Genomic DNA, 25,005 nt, shown 5'->3' with positions numbered 1-25,005 from the left:
GACAGCAGTTGAAGAATTTGGACTTGACTCGAGTAACTCAGTTGTCACAGAGAAGGTCCAGGTTAAAGGCACGCCATATGGAAATGGTATGCTTGTCTTACTGAGATATACTAAAGGACAACTACAGTTAGGACAAATAGCGAGCATTATTATAAAAAATGAAATGACTGTCCTACTTTTGCTTCGGGGGAAAACTGCCAGCTGGGTTCCTGAGCTTGGAGTCAATGAAGTTGATGAAAATATGTCTATGTACAGCTGCCAAAATCTGGACAAACTTAATGATTATTATCCACTTTCTTCTTACCAGAGAGGTGCAAGGTTGCTCATTCCTCTTAAACATGCCAACATGGAGCTTGTGAAAGAGCTAGTTTAGAAAGCCATACCATCGCTCAGTAGTGAGAAGATGGATGCACTCATGGCTAGACTGGTGGAATTAGGAGTTCAATATGAAGATGACCTGATCCTTGTGGAGGCCCCGGACATCCAGGACACTCTGCCACTCATTCAGTGTAGAAGACTCGTTAAAGCTTTCCAAGGAGGTAAGTTTTTTTTACACCGACAAAATCAAATATCACTATGTATTTATGACTATGTTATGTTAACAGTTGGGTAAGTTCAGTTCATTCTTAAAAATCTGGAAAACACAGGTATATGATACCCAAATTCCTACTCAATAATCTCACATGATATATGAATATATTGCCCAACCCTGTATATTATACTGATCAAATACAAAATACGTGGAATCTGCTCTATGCTTAGTCAGTGATTTTCATCCCATACACATGATCATTTCTTTGAACACACTTTACTGTGACAAAACATTTAGCTGGTTTGCTCATTCATGTAAACAATGCTTTTGTTTTGGTCATTTCAGGCTCCGCAGGCTGGCACCAAAGACAAGATGGCGCGCGTGTGGTACCGCAACTTTGGACAGGTGCTCTTATCCAGAGCGACTTAAAAGTGTGAGATCAGAATAAGCAGAGTGAACATGAACTCTAGTCAATAAACAAGGTAAATATCACATACATGTTGTGCCTCTAAGAAACTAGGATAGATTGAACATTGAACTTAGCATCTGTCTAAACAATATTTGTCTTAATCTCTTCACCATGACAGAGCCACAGTCCTTAATCTCTCTCGCTCTCTCCCTCCCGCTGTGTTTTTCAGGCGAGGTGATCCCCGTGTTCGCCGAGTTCGACAACGCCACGTCTCGCTCGGTTGTGCCCAAGGCCTACATCGCCCAGACGCAGACCTTTATCGCCCGAGGGACCATGAAGCAGAAGCAGTCGGTGGTGGCCATGCTGAGCGGTGACGTGGTGGGAGGGCGTCGCAGGGAGACGTGCTACGGCCGCGCCATCAAGATCCCCCCCCAGTCGGACCCTCCATCCTGCAGTGCCGCATCATCAAAGTGGAGTACATGCTCAGGGTAAGGCGTCGTTCTCTCCAGTCTCATTGGCCATTTGAGCATTTATTTATTAAAACTTGACAGCTTCAAGGGTGTCACAGGTTTTTGAATCCATGATTCGATTTGACATTCTATTTTAAGGGCACAATTTGATTAATGTTCGATAAATCACACTGCCAAAATGAATTGCATCATTCTAATCCTGGTGGCTTTTGCAGGTTAGGAAACTCAGGCTGTTGCAAAGTACCTTCTGCCACATCAATGTTAATGTCATGGATTTGATAAGATTTTTTCTCATTTTGATCGATGATACATTTCTATTATTTCTGACACCCCTTGAGAGCACATGTTTTTTTAAAGTACCAGTTAATTTTGTTCCACGTCATCCTAAAAGTGCCCCCTCTCCTGCTTTCCTCAGGTTTGTGTTGATGTTCCCGGGACGTCCAAGCTGTGTCTGGAGCTGCCGCTGGTCATAGGCACCATCCCTCTGCACCCGTTTGGAAGCCGTACCCCCAGCGTCAGCAGCCAGTACAGCTGCAACCTGGAGTGACTTCGCCTCGCCATCCCAGAGCAGCCTGAGCGTAAGTACAATGTCTTGACTCTTCGCTGTCGGGCAGAAACCTCTTTATCTCCATATTCTGAGGTTTTGTGTTTTTTCATAAATGAATGCCCTACTTGATCATACTACAGCATCACACCAAAGTATCAAAAATAGCAGACCTGAAAGCTAAAAGTTAAGACACCTAGTGTCACACAGGGCTTGGAGTTCGGGACATGCTGTGTTCAGATTCCGGACAGAATCCCAGAATCTCGCCTTTTTTTTTTGTTTTCCCTTCCCTCAGCTCCTCCTGACTACAGCTCCGTGGTGACGGCGGAGGAGGCGGAGCAGCGCACCTCCTCGCCCCGTCCCACCCCGACGGAGGACCTGAGTGGGATCCTGCAAAGGCCGCTCATGGCTTTCGTCCAGGAGTTCCGCTTCCTGCCTCCTCCAGTCTACAGCGAGGTGAGTAGCGTCTCCTCGCGCAGCACAAACCTTGCCGCTCATCCGTTAACCAGTTAGCTTTAGTTTTGGGTTAGTTGTTGTTATACTGACATGTACATCACAGAGAAAAAAAAGAGTCTCTCGCTCTCTCCCTCCCGCTGTGTTTTTCAGGCGAGGTGATCCCCGTGTTCGCCGAGTTCGACAACGCCACGTCTCGCTCGGTTGTGCCCAAGGCCTACATCGCCCAGACGCAGACCTTTATCGCCCGAGGGACCATGAAGCAGAAGCGGTCGGTGGTGGCCACGCTGAGCGGTGACGTGGTGGGAGGGCGTCGCAGGGAGACGTGCTACGGCCGCGCCATCAAGATCCCCCCCAGTCGGACCCTCCATCCTGCAGTGCCGCATCATCAAAGTGGAGTACATGCTCAGGGTAAGGCGTCGTTCTCTCCAGTCTCATTGGCCATTTGAGCATTTATTTATTAAAACTTGACAGCTTCAAGGGTGTCACAGGTTTTTGAATCCATGATTCGATTTGACATTCTATTTTAAGGGCACAATTTGATTAATGTTCGATAAATCACACTGCCAAAATGAATTGCATCATTCTAATCCTGGTGGCTTTTGCAGGTTAGGAAACTCAGGCTGTTGCAAAGTACCTTCTGCCACATCAATGTTAATGTCATGGATTTGATAAGATTTTTTCTCATTTTGATCGATGATACATTTCTATTATTTCTGACACCCCTTGAGAGCACATGTTTTTTTAAAGTACCAGTTAATTTTGTTCCACGTCATCCTAAAAGTGCCCCCTCTCCTGCTTTCCTCAGGTTTGTGTTGATGTTCCCGGGACGTCCAAGCTGTGTCTGGAGCTGCCGCTGGTCATAGGCACCATCCCTCTGCACCCGTTTGGAAGCCGTACCCCCAGCGTCAGCAGCCAGTACAGCTGCAACCTGGATTGGCTTCGCCTCGCCATCCCAGAGCAGCCTGAGCGTAAGTACAATGTCTTGACTCTTCGCTGTCGGGCAGAAACCTCTTTATCTCCATATTCTGAGGTTTTGTGTTTTTTCATAAATTAATGCCCTACTTGATCATACTACAGCATCACACCAAAAGTATCAAAAATAGCAGACCTGCAAGCTAAAAGTTAAGACACCTAGTGTCACACAGGGCTTGGAGTTCGGGACATGCTGTGTTCAGATTCCGGACAGAATCCCAGAATCTCGCCTTTTTTTTGTTTTCCCTTCCCTCAGCTCCTCCTGACTACAGCTCCGTGGTGACGGCGGAGGAGGCGGAGCAGCGCACCTCCTCGCCCCGTCCCACCCCGACGGAGGACCTGAGTGGGATCCTGCAAAGGCCGCTCATGGCTTTCGTCCAGGAGTTCCGCTTCCTGCCTCCTCCAGTCTACAGCGATGTGAGTAGCGTCTCCTCGCGCAGAACAAACCTTGCCGCTCATCCGTTAACCAGTTAGCTTTAGTTTTGGGTTAGTTGTTATACTGACATGTACATCACAGAGAAAAAAAAGAGTCTAGAATAACTGAAAGTGAAATAAAGAGAGCTCAGGAGGAGAAATTGAGGGGTTGAAAGAGATAAGAGACTAAATGAAACCAAAACTTGGGGAGGCTGAATATATTCCAGCTTGAATAGCCAGGTGATCAGAGATCTCTTGCCTACTGCCTACGATCATACCAGGCAATGATCTCAAGATAATTATCTATATTCAGTGGTGGACAAAGTACCACAGTACTCAGTACTTGAGTCTAAGTGTAGATACTCCTAATCAAAAAATCATAGTTGACCCACTTTGTGCTGCTGATAATCTCTAAACTTGGTAAACCATCACTCCTGGAAACGAAGATAAAAGGAAATCATTAAAATCCTTGATTTATTTTCCCGACCAGGAGAGAATCACTCATATAATTAATAATACACTTCTGTCCCCTGATAGAACAAGGTCTTGTGAGGACAGACTCCCCCCCCCCCCCCCCCCCCGAAAGGATTCCGATTCTAACAATAATCGATTATGTTTGTGTAAATAATATTTTTTCATAACTACTATTAACATTATTGTCTATGCTTAGCCGCTACCTCTGATACAGAAACTGGCAGATAGTCTATTTGCCTGCCTGACTGTGTGTTTGTGTACATTGGAAACATAAAATCATCACATTCATATATGTATCTTTGTCGTTTTATTTCCCCAAAACAGGACTCCGCGGATGCTGAACTCGGCCTCCCCTGTACCCCATGCATCCGAATCAGAGGTTTGTAGATAAATCTATTTGTTCTTAGGTTTACTGATGCGACATTTGTTGCGATGAAAAGGTATGGAGTTGGTTGATTTTGTTTTGTAAATGGTGCTCAGAATGTTGATTAGGGCCAAACTCTTTAAATGGTAAGTACACTTGTATGTAAAGTCTGACAAACTAAATGCAGAATACCCTTTCAAAGTATTTCTTGCTTGTTCTTACCATAACCTGTGTATGAACTGAGTATGGAAGATTTGGCATGTGTGTACATTATTGTTTCTTTAATTACTAATACATATTGTTTTTGTGATCTATGTTTAAGGTGACCATCTATTCGAGATTGCTGTCGATCAGGAAGTTGTGAATGACCACATCACCTCCCCCATTGTGGCCCTGAGCTATGCTTTCAGCTTGTTTTATGTCTGCAACATTGAATATCCAAAGGAGATGTCTCTTACCCTGGAATTCATGCAAAGGTATGTTTTGATCCCATTGACACTCTAAAATCGAGCATACGCATCGCCCAAACATCGTGTAACCGCGGCATACGCATCGCCCAAACATCGTGTAACCGCGGCATACGCATCGCCCAAACATCGTGTAACCGCGGCATACGCATCGCCCAAACATCGTGTAACCGCGGCATACGCATCGCCCAAACATCGTGTAACCGCGGCATACGCATCGCCCAAACATCGTGTAACCGCGGCATACGCATCGCCCAAACATCGTGTAACCGCGGCATACGCATCGCCCAAACATCGTGTAACCGTGGCATACGCATCGCCCAAACATCGTGTAACCGTGGCATACGCATCGCCCAAACATCGTGTAACCGCGGCATACGCATCGCCCAAACATCGTGTAACCGTGGCATACGCATCGCCCAAACATCGTGTAACCGTGGCATACGCATCGCCCAAACATCGTGTAACCGTGGCATACGCATCGCCCAAACATCGTGTAACCGCGGCATACGCATCGCCCAAACATCGTGTAACCGCGGCATACGCATCGCCCAAACATCGTGTAACCGCGGCATACGCATCGCCCAAACATCGTGTAACCGCGGCATACGCATCGCCCAAACATCGTGTAACCGCGGCATACGCATCGCCCAAACATCGTGTAACCGTGGCATACGCATCGCCCAAACATCGTGTAACCGCGGCATACGCATCGCCCAAACATCGTGTAACCGCGGCATACGCATCGCCCAAACATCGTGTAACCGCGGCATACGCATCGCCCAAACATCGTGTAACCGCGGCATACGCATCGCCCAAACATCGTGTAACCGCGGCATACGCATCGCCCAAACATCGTGTAACCGCGGCATACGCATCGCCCAAACATCGTGTAACCGCGGCATACGCATCGCCCAAACATCGTGTAACCGCGGCATACGCATCGCCCAAACATCGTGTAACCGCGGCATACGCATCGCCCAAACATCGTGTAACCGCGGCATACGCATCGCCCAAACATCGTGTAACCGCGGCATACGCATCGCCCAAACATCGTGTAACCGCGGCATACGCATCGCCCAAACATCGTGTAACCGCGGCATACGCATCGCCCAAACATCGTGTAACCGCGGCATACGCATCGCCCAAACATCGTGTAACCGCGGCATACGCATCGCCCAAACATCGTGTAACCGCGGCATACGCATCGCCCAAACATCGTGTAACCGCGGCATACGCATCGCCCAAACATCGTGTAACCGCGGCATACGCATCGCCCAAACATCGTGTAACCGCGGCATACGCATCGCCCAAACATCGTGTAACCGCGGCATACGCATCGCCCAAACATCGTGTAACCGCGGCATACGCATCGCCCAAACATCGTGTAACCGCGGCATACGCATCGCCCAAACATCGTGTAACCGCGGCATACGCATCGCCCAAACATCGTGTAACCGCGGCATACGCATCGCCCAAACATCGTGTAACCGCGGCATACGCATCGCCCAAACATCGTGTAACCGCGGCATACGCATCGCCCAAACATCGTGTAACCGCGGCATACGCATCGCCCAAACGTCGTGTAACCGCGGCATACGCATCGCCCAAACGTCGTGTAACCGCGGCATACGCATCGCCCAAACGTCGTGTAACCGCGGCATACGCATCGCCCAAACGTCGTGTAACCGCGGCATACGCATCGCCCAAACATCGTGTAACCGCGGCATACGCATCGCCCAAACATCGTGTAACCGCGGCATACGCATCGCCCAAACATCGTGTAACCGCGGCATACGCATCGCCCAAACATCGTGTAACCGCGGCATACGCATCGCCCAAACATCGTGTAACCGCGGCATACGCATCGCCCAAACATCGTGTAACCGCGGCATACGCATCGCCCAAACATCGTGTAACCGCGGCATACGCATCGCCCAACCGCGGCATACGCATCGCCCAAACATCGTGTAACCGCGGCATACGCATCGCCCAAACATCGTGTAACCGCGGCATACGCATCGCCCAAACATTGTGTAACCGCGGCATACGCATCGCCCAAACATCGTGTAACCGTGGCATACGCATCGCCCAAACATCGTGTAACCGTGGCATACGCATCGCCCAAACATCGTGTAACCGTGGCATACGCATCGCCCAAACATCGTGTAACCGTGGCATACGCATCGCCCAAACATCGTGTAACCGTGGCATACGCATCGCCCAAACATCGTGTAACCGTGGCATACGCATCGCCCAAACATCGTGTAACCGTGGCATACGCATCGCCCAAACATCGTGTAACCGTGGCATACGCATCGCCCAAACATCGTGTAACCGTGGCATACGCATCGCCCAAACATCGTGTAACCGTGGCATACGCATCGCCCAAACATCGTGTAACCGTGGCATACGCATCGCCCAAACATCGTGTAACCGTGGCATACGCATCGCCCAAACATCGTGTAACCGTGGCATACGCATCGCCCAAACATCGTGTAACCGTGGCATACGCATCGCCCAAACATCGTGTAACCGTGGCATACGCATCGCCCAAACATCGTGTAACCGTGGCATACGCATCGCCTAAACATCGTGTAACCGTGGCATACGCATCGCCTAAACATCGTGTAACCGTGGCATACGCATCGCCTAAACATCGTGTGTTAATGGGTTAAGAGATTTGAGGACATTTTTATTTTTTTACAAAGACAGATGGTCAACTAGAATGCAACTAGAGTTGCTCAGCTTACAGGAGCAAAGTGTTAGTGTAGTACTGTAGTAGTTTGCAACATTAGCTGTAGATGGACTCACACACATGGGCATCGTGGAGAAAACAAATGTGTGCTATTTTAGACGGCTCCACTCCTGTAGAGCCACACTACAAGTAGTATCTCAACTTTGTTTGCATATTACTCTTTAGTTCAGTTTCATTCATTTAGTTGCATGTGTAGCTAAACATATTTCTGTTTCCTTAGAGTTTTCTTTGGAATCAATCCTGACCGAGGGTCCAAGGCCGAGATGAAGGGGAAGAAACGGCACCACATTCCTCCAAAACTGTCAAAGCTCGTGACTGAGCTGAAGGAAACTGGCACATGTGAGCTTTCCTCAAAGCTCAAAACAGAACTTTTTGGACTGAACGTACACACACACACACACTCTTTAAAAAAAGTTTACTTTTTATTTATTTGTCACTGCATTGTTCTCCTACAGGTTGGGACAGCGCCTTTCAGTGGGGAATGTTGAGTGGGAGGTGTAGGACGGAGTTTCTACATCCTCCTGGAAGGGGCTCCTCATTCCTCACTGACAGGTGAGCTAGTAGGGTGCAAACAGTGGGAGGAATTTATTATTGTTATTAATTTGGTTGAGAAAACGGTTGAGGCGCACATGTACACACACTAAGGTCATGGTGTTAACAAAATGGATTTTGCTGCTATTATTTTACATGGTTGAATGTATGGTCAGTTTAATGTTTTATTTTATGGAAATGTCTTTTAAATAAATGTCATTTGTATGGCACTCAGGTATGTTCTCCTACAGGTTGGGGCAGCGCCTGTCAGCGGGGAATGTTGAGTGGGAGGTGTAGGACGGAGTCGCTACATCCTCCTGGAGGGGGCTCCTCATTCCTCACTGACAGGTGAGCCAGTCGGGTGTAGGCTAACGGATATTCGATATTCGAATATGAAAATTAATATTCAAATTTAAAAAATAATTCGTTTTTATTTATTTTTTTGACAGGGACAATACAAAAAACAATGTATGAAGTTATAAAAACAAACAAAAGATATATTTTATTCATCCGAGCACTCGATACATTGTTTTTTGTACAGTTTCTGTCAACAAAATTAGATAATTGAAAAACTTTTTTTATAATAATTAAAAAGGAGGAAAGTTGACAGCCCTAGTAGGGTGCAACAGCAGTGGGAGAAAGGTATTTTTTTTTTCATTTCATCATTGAATGCACTGTACATTAGCAAATGAATATAAAAAAAATAAAGTGAATGCACTTTTATGGAAAAAAAGTTTTTTTTATTTCATCATTGAATGCACTTGTATGGAAAAAATAAATACATTTTGAGCAATTTCTATATGTTGTGCTTTATTCAGATTGAGTAATGATTATGTATTTAGGATATTAGGATTTTTTTTTGTAAAAATAAATAAATAAAAAGGATATTAGGATTGACGGAAGTATCTGTAAATAGTACGGAATTATCCGTATTAGGATTAACAGAAGTGTCCGTAAATGGTACTGACAAAGTCTTGTAAATCTACAGAAATATCCGTTATAGGGTTGACAGAAGTGTCCGTATATGGTACAGACAAAGTCTTGTAAATCTACAGAAATATCCGTTATAGGGTTGACAGAAGTGTCCGTATATGGTACAGACAAAGTCTTGTAAATCTACAGAAATATCCGTTATATGGTTGACAGAAGTGTCCGTATATGGTACAGACAAAGTCTTGTAAATCTACAGAAATATCCGTTATAAGGTTGATGGAAGTGTCCGTATATGGTACAGACAAAGTCTTGTAAATCTACAGAAATATCCGTTATATGGTTGACAGAAGTGTCCGTATATGGTACAGACAAAGTCTTGTAAATCTACAGAAATATCCGTTATAAGGTTGATGGAAGTGTCTGTAGTATAACGGACAATGTCCTGGCAGCAAATTACCAGCACTTTGTCCGTTTTTCGACGATTTTTTTTTTTACAGTGCAGTGTTTGCTTAATGTCCTCAAAGTCACGCATCCAACAAGCTTTGAACTTCCGTTCCAGAGATAATGGCCAAAACATCTTGAAAACGGCCATTTACGATTGAGTTGAAATCTCGCCTGCCCTAAATGTAACTCCTGGGAACGCCACTGGAAGGAGAATACCGTACACTCAAAAATGTACGTTTACACCTCAAAATCTGTTTTTTGTTGAAGACTTCTGCTGAGATTAAATGATAATTTTATCCTTCCATAGGCATGAGAGGACCCTACTGAGCATGTGCACAAGAAGTCTCACCCCTCTAGCTTATTTCTAATTAGAATTATTGAGTGTGTTACTTTTGCCCCCTGTTACTTTTGTCCCCAATCTCCCCTACAATACACTTTATAAGTTTAATATGATCAGCTTCCATGTTTCATTTATATTAGTACAATACACTTTATAACTTTAATATGATCAGCTTCCATGTTTCATTTCAAACAACACAGAGTGAATAATATTATAAAGTAGCCTACATTTCTGCAGAAAGGTTTAAATGTCTGATGTACAATAATGTAGTTGAATGAACATGTCGTCACTTAGGGGTAAACAGAATGATTTTGTCCAGCTTTGGGAAACCTACATGAACGTTATGGACATCATTGTTTAACAGAGAAGGAAACTGAAAACGATTTCATTTCATATGATTTTTTGAAGTGCAAGGGCGTATATGTGTATGAATGTGTGTGATAATGTATGTCCTGTATGTCTGTATGTATAAAAATCAATACAAATATTTGAAAAAAAAAGAACATGTCGTTAATTTACAACATGCAATTGTGGCTTTCTCAAAAATGTAACGTCATGTAATCCAGTGGTTCTCAAAGTGTGGTCCGGGGACCACCAGGGGTCCTTGATGGGGTTCCAGGGGGGCCCAGCAAAATATGTGAATATAGCATCAACATAAGTTTAACCACTTTAACATTATATACATCGGCTATTTAAAAAAATAATAAAAAAATGTGATTGTATAGGGGAATCAGTTCACTGCCATTACTCCTATAACTTAAAAGCTTTCAAACGCTTGACCTTTTTTTGCAAGACTGAAAACTCGTTTTGAATCTTTGAAAAAATAGTTTTGAATAGGTTTACATACAGGTTTTGATAGGCCGAGTTTCAAATTTGTCACAAACACAGTTTCAGAATATGCATTTTGTCTCTGTTCTCCCAGGGTATTGTTTAGTTTTCCATGTTTCAAACCGGTGATCGTTTTGCAACTTTACTGTTGAAAGTCTGAAAATCCTTTACAATGGTTAAACTTTATTATGAAACTGTGATTCAGTGTCTCACACACACACACACACACACACACACACACACACACACACACACACACACACACACACACACACACACACACACACACACACACACACACACACACACACACACAGCAGCACAGGCACAGGCAGCTTTCTCCCCAAATCTCTGAAAACAGCCTTCTGTTCTCAAACTCTGCAGGGAGGAGGGGGGAGCGGAGGCGGGGCAGTTTGAAGTCAAGTCCAATCACATTTTGTATTTACTGGGTTGGGTGGGACCAACAGCGTTCAGCCAATGACTGACGCGCACAGGGGATCGGCAGACTGCTCAGCCATAAGATTGCTTACATAATAAATATTGTCTTGGAATCAAAATATACTTAACACATTACCTGCCATTCACGGTTATATCCGTGAATCAAAATCCACCCCTTTATCTGCCATCCACGGTTATAACCGTGAATGGGTCTTTTCATTGATTTACTGTAAATTACACTGTTGCGCAGCTTATACGTTAATATCATTCATCTAGATTATAGAGACGTTGAAAAGTCACGTGATCCGGTCACGTGATCACACCAAACACTATAACAAAAGACTCTAAGGCGCGCGGCCGCGGGTAACGTCAGGTTTTACAAACCGAAAGTAGACTTATTCTGCCTCTGAGACTCTGGGAGAGAGGATCGCCCGTGAGAAGTGAGAACCGGAGGCAATCGCGTTCCTGTCACCTTCTCGCGCTCGTGCACGTACGTGCACACACGCGCGGGTGATGAAGTTGAACTTTTATCTGGGACTAATAGGATAATGTTGGCGTGCGAAAGCCCTTCAAACACAGCCCGCTGATCCGAGCCGAGCAAAAACAAGACTGTAAGTCTGCAAACTGTAATATGCGAGTCGATCTACATTCTACAAGCGACTGTAGCCTACAACCCTGCATCTACCCAGTACCCTCGCCGTTTGAAACGAACCGTCCCGTGAACCCCCTCCCCCGTCGTCGTCGTCGAGATACAAAACAAACAGGCGAGTCGATCTACAAGCGACTGGAGCCCACCACAACTGTGATCGTGCCGTGAAAATAGCTGATATACAAGCTCGCTCACAACCTCTGAGCTTGTAGATCGGCTACTTTCCTAATGTTTTATAATATTACATAATAAACTGCTCTATGGAATATTAGTCAATTTTAGATCGACATAGTCGTAGTACACATATCTTACTTTGTTTTCATAGAACTGGTTGCTTGTTTCTCAAGCGAAATACCTGGCACCCTTTGGAATTTGCAGGTTTTGACTGATGTCAATGAAGGCACAAAATAAATGTCAAAGACTTTTGAAATCATTGTATGCCTCTAAAGTGCGTCTTTCACTAAAATTATATTCTAAATAATACTAAAAAAGATATTCCATGTGTTCCATGTGTACATATTCTGTGGGTCCTCAAAGATGAGTCAAAATGGCTGGCACTGGCTGCAGCCTGTTCTAGAAACACCTCTGGCAGTGAATGTGTTAAAGAATAATTGTCTTGGCATCAAAATATACTTAAAGTACCAAAAGTAAAAGTACTAAAATGTTTGAAAACAGCAGATCTACAAGCTCACAACGCGTCACATCGCCATGCGTTGTGAGCTTGTAGATCGGCTATTTTCAAATAGCCTATGTGTAAAATAGGGCTGAAGTGGTTAAGTACTATGTTTGCCTCTGAGATGTATTGGAGTAAAAGTATTGAAATTTGGAAATACTCCAGTAAAGTCAAATAAATACCTCTTATTACCTCATATTTTAAGTGTAAGGCAGGATGACTATAATAGGCCTATTAGGCCTACTGGTGAGTACAGAGTCCCGACCAAATTCGTTTATCATGATATTTCCTAACAGCCTAATTGAAAGAAACTTCAGAGCAATAGATTACAAAAACTAAAACAGTTTCCCCAGATAGATAGTCCAACTCCAAGGGAAAAACAGTAGACATTAGTCTTAATAATAACGGACTAACCAACAGTCCAATCTCAAGAACACACATTAAACACATGTTATTGGTAATGTAATTAAATGATAAGAAATAATGGACACGGGATGAAGAAAAATGTTGACCATATCTGTAGAGGGCACTGTGGAGTAACCAAAAACAGGTTTTAATTCCAGTGAAATATTTTATTTTCTGGCCAAAAAGTGTATTTTAGACGTGAGGTGGGGGCTCACAGTGTTCCCATTTAGTAAAGTAGGCTTTCAACTCCATAAAACCGTCTTTGTTTTGGTGAGAAGCAAAAGGGTATTTTTTATATTTTCTACTTGTTTTAAAAACCACTGTTTTGAAAGCAATGTAAGTCTTTAAAAAAAAGTAATTCAAGTAAAGACAAGTTGACTGATTATTTTAAGTACTTATGTGTGGGTGAATCTATGTAAAGGGACTTTATATAAAACTAAAACGAAAATAAAATAATGAATTAATTGAAACAAAAATAAAAACAACAAATTAACAATGCAACAAAATAATAAGAAATATAAATACATTAATAATCACATGTTGAATACAGTATTTCAACTAGCACTGAGCTGAGTGGCTATGTGCACATGCCCGCGCGCGTGCACGTGCGGGCGCGCGCGTGCACGTGACGTCATAAAATATAGCCCCCATAGTTCAAAAATCCACAGCTCACCACTGCACACACACACACACACACACACACACACACACACACACACACACACACACACACACACACACACACAGCGATAGAGAGAGAAAAGTTTCGTCTCGTCTCCCTCCCCCTCTCCCTCCCTCTCTCTCTGTCACTTTCCTCCTCCGTCTCTCTCTCTCTCTCCCTGCCAGGGCTGCCAACTTTCAGAAATGTCTAGGAGTGAGACTCAACTGTCTTAATGCGTTCGGCCGCCGGCCGAAGGCCGGCGGCGAAACAAATTTTTGGGGGCCCCAAATTGAAAAAGGGCCCTTTTTAACGCTGATTTAGAGGAATTTAACATTAAGACTGATGTCTTCACCCCCATGCCAGCTGCTCTCCCTGTCGGCCCCCTCATGCTTATATAGTGTTAATAACTGACCAGCACAAGTAGAAAACAATTCCAACAAGAAAATATTTGACAAATTAAATATGTTTATTTATAAAATGTCAATATAAAGAACATAGCAGCCTTCAAAGAACAATAGCAGCCTTCTAAGAACCAATAGCAGCCTTTTCCTTTAGTGCATTTTTTTCGTGTAACAAAGAACCAGAATAATATATATATTATAAAACAATAAAGTGCACGTCTTTGTTTGTGTGTTAGGGTTTACATGACATGTCTCATGTTGTAGGTTTTTGAGGCAGGTTAGGGTTTACATGACATGTCTCATGTTGTAGGTTTTTGAGGCAGATTTTGATGCCTTGATGACAGAGGCAGGGGGCTCCCATTTGAAACACTGTGGCTCAAGGTTTGCCATCTTCACAGTCATGATGGATGATAGAGTTCCCTCAAGAGCCAAACTGTTTCGGGTTTTGGTTTTGTTTAGTCCCACCACAGAGAACACTCGTTCAGCATCAGCATTTGAATGTGGAAGTACCAACACCAACTTGGCAATACGAGAGAGCCTTCCAAATCTGCTCCTACCGGTCACCTTTGGAAAATGTACATAGGAAGCCTAATTACTCTCAAGTATTTTTGTATAGAATTAAGTTGATTACGTCGATGGGTATTTTAAAGGGTGCAGAATAATTCTTACCTTATTCTTCATTGATCCCATGCTCCCCCAAAAGCTCTCAATGTCAAACGTGGCTGGGTCTTCGGACATGGCAATGTCCATGGACTGGTAGTCCAGAAACTCCTCACTCAGTTCATCACGCTCTTCAGGTATGTTGTAAGGGAGAAGTTCAGGAAACCTAAAAAGAACACAATGTGCACTGATCTGGTAAAGTAATGTAGCTGAAACAGGGGTTGTTTTTCAGATGTGGTCATCAAACTTTACAATCCATTTAGAAAATGTGACAACAGCCTGGTCTTTAACCTGCTCTACTTACTAAGCATATTGAGATAACTTGTGTTATGATTTGGCACTATACTGTAGATAAATGTACTTGACACCCCAACTAACCTGTGGACAAAGTACAAGGCGTCTTCCACGCCACACTCTACCCTCTGCTGGACATCCAGAAACATGGCATGTTGTAGCAGGGGCTCTCTCATGGGGAGTTTCTTCGTGGCATACTCCACAGCCCTCACCAGAAACGCCACTGCTGCCTGCTGGAACCTCTTCACTTGCTGTGGTGTAATGTCTCCTGCATCAAGGAGCCTGTTGAGTGTTGCTCGAGTAGTGAAGCCGATCGCCAGCTTTTCTCCTACGAGAGACACAATAAAACAACAACTTCAGAGGTCATTAAGGTGCTGTATGCGATTCTGGAGAAAGATTGATGCAATATGTTCTCATTCCACCAACACCAACCCAACATGTCAGTATGAGACTGGGAATAAGACCGGTGATGAGTCACTTTAGCCATCATCAACAACCACAATAGCTAACTTGAAAGCACCCCTTTAAGTATCATCATCACATCAGTGATTGATTGAATACTTTATTAGACAGAAATGCAAACAGCACAAGGTACAGTCACACATTTGGGCTAAAAGGATAATATAAAGTCCTGTGGACTCGTTTCCATTGTGGTCCTATGTGTGTGATGAGATGAGATGACCTTATCCTCATACCTTGTCTGCACAAGCAGCCCTCTAACAAACAGTATTATGTGAGTGAGATCAGTGAGTAGATAGTGTATGTGCATCTGCTGATGTGAAACTTGGAGAATTACCTGGCAGTTGGTTTGATGGGTCCTTATAGAGGATTTCATGCAATTCCCGGTGCTGCAGTGCTGCAGGCTTCAGAAACTTCGAGAGCAACTTGCGGATGAAACTCCGCATCTACAAATTTGTATTTCAGAAATGATTTAGAAAATTACATTACAAATTACAGTAGAGTGCAAATGAAAAAAGGAACAAACTTAGTACATTATTACTAGCATACTGTATTACTAGAATACCTTCCCAATTTACCTCATCATGTAGAAGGAAGATGGAGGACTTCTCTCTCTGGAGGAGGAGGTTGAAGGTGGAGAACACTGGCAACGTTGCTTGATAGAAGAGCAGGTACACCTCCGTCATTGGGTTAGAGAATGCTTCCAACAGCCTCCTGAACCTTGGTTGTTTGTCATCTGTGAAAACAAAAAAAACACAGGTTGTGCATACTACATACATTTACTTTTCAGTCTGTTATAATAATCGTTCATTTGAGTCATTGAAATATGATGCCTACTTGATGACTTGAAGTAGCTGACCAATGGCTCATACTGCTGCAGGATACGAGTCAAACACCTCTCGAGGCTCAACCATCGAATGGAAATGTGCATAAGTATTTCCAAATACTCGCTTCCATGGAGTTCACAGAATTCTATGACAAGAATGGAACATCTTAATTTCAATTTCATTTAATCTAACTCTTCTGCATTTCATTTGGACTGCACATACCTGTCAGGTAACCCTTCCGATTGGTGCTTCCTTTAAACCATAATCCCACATCCACAGTCAGATCCTCCGGATCAAATCCACACACCTGCAACACATGATGATTTATAATCACATGACATTTTTGTCATAGATTCATGACACCACAGCATAACAAACAACCAGTTAGACTTGACATTAGGCATAACGGTAGATCATATAAATCATACATGATTCAACTCACCTCCAAAAAGCCCAGGCCAGCCTGTTTGGCAGTGTTGTGGATGATGTGACAGGGGCACCCATGGATGTAGATGCTGCCATGTTCTTTAAGAATTCTGGATGCAATGGAATTTCTTGCTCCTGTATTGACAGGTGCATTATCAACAGACAGACTCACACAGTTTCTCCATGGTATGGCGTGTTTTTGCAAGGCCTCGTCCATCTTCTGATATATCACTTCAGCTGTGCCGCAGCTTTGCCCGCTGGTGGGGCACATATCCAGAAACCTGTGGATGACTTTACTGGTGTCACTGTCATATACCCGCACAGTGAGTGGGTTCATCTTCTCTCTTCCTGCAACGATATGGTACATATAATATGTCCGATTAAGGTACACATCAGACTGAAAATATATGTGTGTGTGTGTGTGTGTGTGTGTGTGTGTGTGTGTGTGTGTGTGTGTGTGTGTGTGTGTGTGTGTGTGTGTGTGTGTGTGTGTATATCTAAAAATGGGGGCTAGAAAGTGTGGAAAATGTAATGACCTGTATCATTTGATCCATCTGTGATCAATGTGAAAGGATTGGTCCTCATCTTCATGACCAGTTCCTTTCTGAAGTGTGGGGCCACTGCTTCATTTATTATGCACGATGTTTTTGTGCGGGCGCACTTGTAGTTCTGTGCAGTAGGGGAATCTTTGAAGCATTCTTTTAGCAATGGGCTGAAGTGATCTGCTACTGCAAATGGCACATTGTGTTCGACCATTGACACTGCCACCTTTACCTCAGCTCTCCTTGTCTGCAACAGAAAGGGGGTAATCAAAGAGCAAATCATGTAAAAACATTCCATAAAACATTAAGTGTTTTTGGACTGAATAAATGGATTTATTGCGGACTTAAGGTCCCTCGAAAAACACAATTACATACAATAAACATAAATAAAAACAGTCCAAATGAACAGACAAGGCATTTGTGACAGTTTGTTTCATTTACTAATATTTATGCTGATATAACCTACAAGTACAATTCAGCTACTGCCACTGTTCAGAATATATATATATATACCTTGGCCTCTTGTGCTGTCATGCCACCAACAGAGACTGGGGCATAATAAGGTGCAATCGTGGTTGTTGACTTTAGTGCCTGCACTTTGGCATGATGCCCTTTGCTTTTTATATGCCTGATGACATCTGCCTTTCCTTGATGGGCACAGCTGTTCTCATGTCTGCATGTAGAGCACCAATAGTAGGAGGTGGTGGTGCCTACAGTGATGAATGGCCATTCTGCTGTCCACTCCCTTTTAAAAGTGCACCTGTAGGTGGCTGCTCCACTCTTAGCCCTCGGCTTTTTCCCCGTTGCTACCTTATTATTATTTATCTCCACAGTTTCCTCTGCTGGCTCTTCTGTCTCATCCTCTGGAGCCTCAATCTCTTCTACATCCTCATCCTCTGTGTCCTCAATCTCCTCTACATCATCATCTTCTGTCTCCTCTGCAGTCTCATCCTCTGGAGCCTCAATCTCCTCTATATCATCATCTTCTGTCTCCTCTGCATTCTCATTCTCTGTGCCCTCTGGACTCTCATGTTCCTCCACTCTGTCAGTCACTGTGAGATCCAAAGCCTCCTCCACTCTGTCAGTCACTGTGAGATCCAAAGCCTCCTCCACTCTGTCAGTCACTGAGAGATCCAAAGCCTCCTCTGGCCTGGCAAGTTTGGCAGGGGGTGGTTGACCCTTCGCTGCCCAGAATGACAGCAGATCTCTCTGCTGCTGCTTCTTTTTACCGGACTGTGACATCGTTCAGACTTTCAAACTAACAAACAGACAGAAATCAGTATACAGTTAAGGAATGAATGATCCAGTCTCAAATAGCTACATGTTACGGTTTGCTTGATTGAATATTTCATTAGACAGAAATGCAAACGGCACGGGTACAGTGCTGTAAATTCCCTTAGCTCATAGTAAGTATCCATAAGCTCACACACACACAAATACATGATGATTTAACTCCGTGGTTCTCAACCTCTTCAGGCCACTACCCCCCCCCCCCCCCCACAAAAAAGAAAACCCCACCCTGACAAGGGGGACAAGGGGGTCCCCCAGGAGGCTCCATGCACAGCAGCCATATTGGAAAGAATTTGGGCCTCTTCTTGCTTCCTTCACAAGTGATACTAATGAAGGCTCTGTTCCATTCTGATCGGGGTGCATGTTGGCTCACTAGAAACACTCATTTTGGTTCCCAAATGGCCCCTTATGGTGGGTGTGTAACTCTGAGAGTGTACACATGGAACCAAATGGACCCTTACATGTCCATTTGGTTCCTTTTGTACACTCTCAGAGTTATGGGGGTCCTTGAAAATAAGACAACCACTATGCCACACTAAATGGAACAGGGCCTTAATTAGTATCATTGATAACACCTGTGAAGGAAGTAAGGAAGGGGCCCAATTCATTCCCAATATTGTGCATAGAGCCTAAATATTGTGAAAATAGCAGATCTACAAGCTCACAACGCTTTGCATGGCGTTGTGAGCTTGTAGATCAGCTATTTTCACAAATTACAATTTTCTATAGTATTGTTTGTTGATTAATTTTCATGCAGTAAATGCTATTTTATATTTCATTTCTTCCTTATTTGTTTTGGTATTAAAAAGGTCTTTTAAAAAAATGGTCACTTTACTGTCATCTGGGGACCCCCCCCCCCCCCCCCAAACAAAAATGTTACGTGGGGACCCCCCTGGGTCTTGTGGGTCCCGACACACAGGTTGAGAACCAGTGATTTGACTAACACTGCTAGTCACGGTTTGTTGTTAAACCCACCAGCAACATGTATGCTGCTCACCAGCAGCCTGTGTAACGTTTAAGTCTCATGTAGTCAGACCCACCATTTCATCAAAATATTAAATAAAATGATTTGTAAAGATAATGTGTTTGTAAAAAGGAGGTGGTTAAGTTACCTACCGTTTGACCTCCCGCTTCAGATTCAGTCACGGCATTATTTGATGCGCTGCGTCGGTCGGCGTTTCACCTTGTATACTTTTTTAATTTCTCCACCAAAAGTGTTGTGCTTCCTTAAATCCTTCTCGTTGGCTAGAGAGACGCAATGACCCGCCTTAAGCTGCCTCTGATTGGTTTGTATTAGTGACAGACGAGCGTCATGTGAACCGTGGCTGCAGCCCATCCCATCGCGCAGCGCACCTACACAAATCTGGAAAAGTCGTCCTAAAACACCCTCGCCCCCGGTCTAATGCGGCGGCCACGGTCCGCGAAAAAAGGGTGGCAGTGTGTTTTAGGACGAGGCTTCCGTTTTCCACCCGTTTGCTCTTTTTTTTTTTTTTTTGCTGTGAGAGGGGGGAAAAAGCGTGAGAAATGGCAAGTGTGGCGTGAGGCGTGAGAAGAGGTTAAATTGCGTGACTCTCACTCTCAAAGGGTGAGAGTTGGCAGCTCTGCTCCCTGCCCTGCGTGGTCACATGGCTGCGCACAAAGTTGTGTGTAGTAAAGTCTTGTGTCCTGTCTCCCCCCTCTCTCTCCCCTTCTATGTCTGTCTGTCTGTGTCTGTCTTTCTCGTCCTCACTCGCGACTCTGACCGATAAGTTTGGTTTCTCTCCCTCCTCCCTCTCTCCATGTCCCTGTGTCGTTCTCTGTGCTGTGTGCTCTGCAGGGGGAGGGGCTACTTGCAGTAGATCTGCAAGACAACAACACCTCGATGCGCGAGGCGCTGTTAGCTTGTAGATGTGTTGTCCAAAAGACGAGACAATTTTTACGTTGCACTACCCGCGGAAGTATTGGGACATAATACGTTGCATATTAATTGTACAGCGTGCAAGTACAGTAACATTATGGGAAGCAGCTGTTGTTACAGGCTGTTCTGTCTCCAAAAAAGAAAGAAAGAAAAGGGGTCAAAATATGTAGTCTTATGTTTGAATTATTATAGTGTTTTGTTGTAATAATCTTTCTGCGTGCATTCTTATGACAAGCATTGTTGAATACATGCCTTTACATTGACGTTCTAACTACAGTGAGTGATTAGTGACCGCCATCTATTGACAGGGTTTGGTACTGCACTAGAGACGTCTGTATTACGTTTTACTTCCTGTTTATTCTCCATTACGTCTTGAGCTACATGAATGCAAGCAGTGCTATTCCAGTTGTTTTTCCACGTCCAAACCTTGGAGTAGATTTATCCGTGAGTGTTAACAGTGCCATAAATGACAATGTGGATTATTTTAGAGTGTAGGACATTTGTTTGATATTGACTTTATTGAAAGGATTGTCTGTTGTTTTCCATGTTGCCACATGCTAGTTAGTTAAGCTTCTAAAATACTATGTGCTGTATTTCCCCTGTAATGTTATGGTTTCTGAATACATGCAACTTTATGGTGTAGAACAGTGTTGGGCTTATACATACTTGGTGAGCTGTTAAAAAATACAGTTCATTCTTACCTGCCTACTGTAAAATGTTAAAAACACACTAATAGCTAAAATACTTGAAATGGATACACTTTTCAAATGGTTAAAAAGCTACTTGTAACTAAAGCTATATTTCATTGTTACATGTTAAAATGTTTAAAAAAGAATGCTATGCCTTAGCTGTTTGGTAAAATACATTTTTTCTGTCTATGTTTTCAGTTTTACAAAATTATGAAGAACCTCCCAGTAAAGATCATATTCTGAGGAAAATATGGAATGGAACTTCATTTTGTTATCTGTCTGTCTAAGCCTTGCTAAGAACGCAATTGCCAGGGCAGAACAGTAAAAGGATATTTACACAACGGGTGAAGACAGTGAAAGACAATACTGGCATTGGCACACTGCATCATACCTTCAACTAAGAAGATGGAAAATCATAATGGCAGGGTTCAGAAGGACCAAATAGAGACTGGCAGCATTAGGTCCTCAGCCAAATCAGGCAGGTCCTCTGCAAAATCAAGTTCATCCTCTGTCTGTAGCGCTGCTGTAAGAGCGAGGGCCAAAGCAGAGTCAGCCAAAGTAAAAGCCTCCTATGGAACAGAAGCAGCCGCCATGATGAAAGAGCAAGCCCGGATATCGGCCGACCAAGCCCGGATATCGTCCGACCAAGCCCGGATATCGGCCAACCTATTGGCCGACCAAGCCCGGATATCGGCCAACCTATTGGCCGACCAAGCCCGGATATCGGCCGACCTCTATTTGTTAAATCTACAGCAGGAGGCTGCAGCGGCATCTACAGAGGCAGCAATATATGAAGCAGCAGCTGCACAGGGAGAAGAATATGACGATGAGTTGGCACAGACAATGAGGCTCACTGAAAATAGAGCTCAACGCACCAGTGATTATGTGGAAAATCATTCTCACTATAAGCATGATCAGCATCAATTTGCAGAACCGCACACACAGGAGCCACCATCTAACGCTCCATGCCACACCCATCAAAGCACCAGCCAACAGCAGCAATTCACAGAACTTCGCATGCACGAGCCGCGATCTACAGATCCAGGAAACACCCATCAAGGCTCAAGCCACGCCCCTCTTCACAACACAATTAATACCATGGGAAAGCTGTACATCAAGGATGAGACATCAGACCACCTGAGTAACCCAGGGAATCGCTACGATAGCTATCGTGCTCCTGGGGCATCGCAAACATCTGACTTAGCCAGATACTTGGTCCGTAAAGAGATGGTGAGTTCTGGGCTGTCAAAATTCGACGACCGCCCAGAGAATTACTGGTCATGGAAAACATCTTTCAGAAATATCACCAGGGACCTCGACCTGACAGCCAGTGAAGAACTCAACCTACTCACAAAATGGCTTGGCCCAGAATCATCTGCACAGGCAAAACGCATCAGGTCAGTTCACATCCACAACCAAGCAGCAGGTGTGAACATGATATGGCAGCGCCTAGAAGATTCCTATGGAAGCCCTGAAGTTATTGAGGATGCTCTTTTAAAAGGTCTGGAAGACTTTCCCCACATCTCCAACAAAGACGCTCATAAGCTAAGAGAGTTGGGAGATTTACTCATGGAAGTGGAATCAGCAAAGTCAGGTGGGTTTTTAAGTGGTCTGGCATACCTGGACACGGCACGTGGGATTAAACCCATTGTTGAAAAGCTCCCACATAGCCTGCAGGAAAGGTGGCTCACACAAGGCTCCCAGTACAAGGCAGTTAACCGTGTGTCATTCCCACCCTTCAGCTTCTTTGTGACGTTTGTCTGCACACAAGCAAAAATGAGAAACGACCCAAGTTTTGCATTCAACTCCTCCAGCAGCATGAGTTTTACGAGAACAGAAAGGGCCGTTCACTCACGTAACCGGGAAACCATCTCCGTAAGAAGAACAGAGGTGGAAACCTCTACTCCAGCACAGCCTGACATGCCAGAACCAGATAAACAATGCCCCATCCACAACAAGCCGCACCCCCTGGCAAAGTGTCGTACATTCAGAGACAAACACATAGATGACAGGAAGGCCTACCTGAAACAAAACTACATCTGCTTCCGCTGCTGTGGATCAAACAGACACATCGCAAAGGACTGTAAAGTCGCTGTTAAATGCAGGGAGTGTTATAGTACTACTCATACTGCTGCAATGCACCCAGGACCTGCCCCATGGTCAGATGAAACTCCAGTCACCGAGCAAAATCACGGCGAGGAGTCAGAAAACCTGTCACCATCCCCTGACATCACAACCAAATGCACAGAAATATGTGGCAATGATCCCTGGCCCAGATCATGTTCTAAAATCTGCCTCGTGAGGGTTTATCCTTCCAACCATCCAGATAAGGCAGAGAGAGTTTATGCAGTGCTTGACGACCAAAGCAACCGGTCCCTAGCAAAGTCACAGTTCTTTGATCTGTTTAGCATTAGTGGCAACCAATCTCCCTACACTCTGAGGACATGCTCCGGCATAGTAGAGACAGCTGGGAGAAAGGCAAGCAACTTCATAGTTGAATCACTTGATGGGACAACAAGAGTAACACTTCCCCCTCTAATAGAGTGTAACACAATGCCAGATGATCGATCTGAAATCCCCACACCAGAGATTACACAATACTATCCTCATATTGCTCCAGTGGCCAACAAGATCCCGCCTGCAGATCCCAGTGCTCCAATCCTGCTCCTCCTTGGAAGGGATATCCTTAGTGTGCACAAGGTGCGAGATCAGTGTAATGGGCCTCACAATACACCATATGCCCAGCGCCTAGACTTAGGCTGGGTGATTGTTGGAGAGATTTGTCTCAACGGAGCCCACCAGCCAACTGACGTTAATGTCTACAAGACCAGTGTGCTTCCCAATGGCCGTGCCTCATTCCTCACTCCATGCACTAACAGTGTTCACGTTAAAGAGCACTTCAGTGCTCCATCACAGCAGTATGTTCCTGTCGCCAGTCACACAGAGAGCTCAAGAGTCTTCAGTACTGATCCGGACAGCCTGGGAAGAAATATATTCCAAAGTACAGCTAGTGACGACAAACTTGCCCCATCTATAGAGGACAACATCTTTCTAGAACTCATGGACGAAGGAGTGTATATGGATGAGGAAAATCACTGGGTGGCGCCATTGCCATTTTGCTCACCCCGCAACCCACTCCCAAATAATAGGGTGCAGGCAGCCCAAAGACTCTCATCTCTGCAGCGCACACTCCAGAAGAAGCCAGATATGAGAGACCACTTCTTTGAATTCATGCAAAAGGTCTTTGAGAATCGTCAAGCAGAACCAGCTCCACCATTACAGCAAGGTGAGGAGTGTTGGTATTTGCCGCTTTTTGGTGTGTACCACCCACAGAAACCTGGGAAAATCAGGGTGGTATTTGATTCAAGTGCCCAATACAGTGGTGTTTCGCTTAATGACATTCTCCTCACTGGTCCTAACCTGAACAACACACTCATAGGTGTTTTGCTACGTTTTCGGAAGGACCTAGTAGCAATTACAGCAGATGTGGAACAAATGTTCTACTACTGCTTCAAGGTCAGAGAGGACCACCGCAATTTCCTCAGATTCCTATGGCACAAGGACAATGATCCGAAAAAGGAAATAATCGACTACAGGATGACAGTACATGTTTTTGGTAACAGCCCCTCACCTGCAGTTGCCACTTACGGACTGAGACGAGCAGCAGAGCTTGGTGAAACTGAGCACGGCTCAGATGCAAAAGAGTTTGTCACTAAGAACTTTTATGTCGATGATGGACTCACCTCTCTGTCCACCGA

At 44.4% G+C, this 25,005-nt stretch overlaps 1 protein-coding gene and 1 pseudogene across 2 annotated transcripts in view; one reads left to right on the top strand and one right to left on the bottom strand.

Annotated features, from left to right (window-relative positions):
* LOC308074166 (uncharacterized protein) overlaps positions 1 to 25,005 on the bottom strand; it is a gene marked incomplete at its 5' end in the record, with an annotated part of 42,697 nt that overhangs the window by 8,868 nt on the left and 8,824 nt on the right. The gene's annotated exons all lie outside the window — the stretch shown is intronic.
* Positions 404 to 8,348, top strand: LOC308074075 (annotated as a pseudogene). The gene is made up of 10 exons: positions 404 to 520; positions 878 to 937; positions 1,171 to 1,175; positions 2,267 to 2,463; positions 2,562 to 2,819; positions 3,217 to 3,379; positions 3,640 to 3,800; positions 4,596 to 4,650; positions 4,958 to 5,111; positions 8,081 to 8,348. The product of its transcript is annotated as an uncharacterized misc_RNA (transcript).

This window comes from Gymnoscopelus braueri, assembly GCF_963280865.1.
Source record: "Gymnoscopelus braueri genome assembly, chromosome: 19".
Lineage (NCBI taxonomy): Eukaryota > Metazoa > Chordata > Actinopteri > Myctophiformes > Myctophidae > Gymnoscopelus > Gymnoscopelus braueri.
Note: the sequence above shows the minus strand (reverse complement) of the source record. Positions and strands in the feature narration are given on the sequence as shown.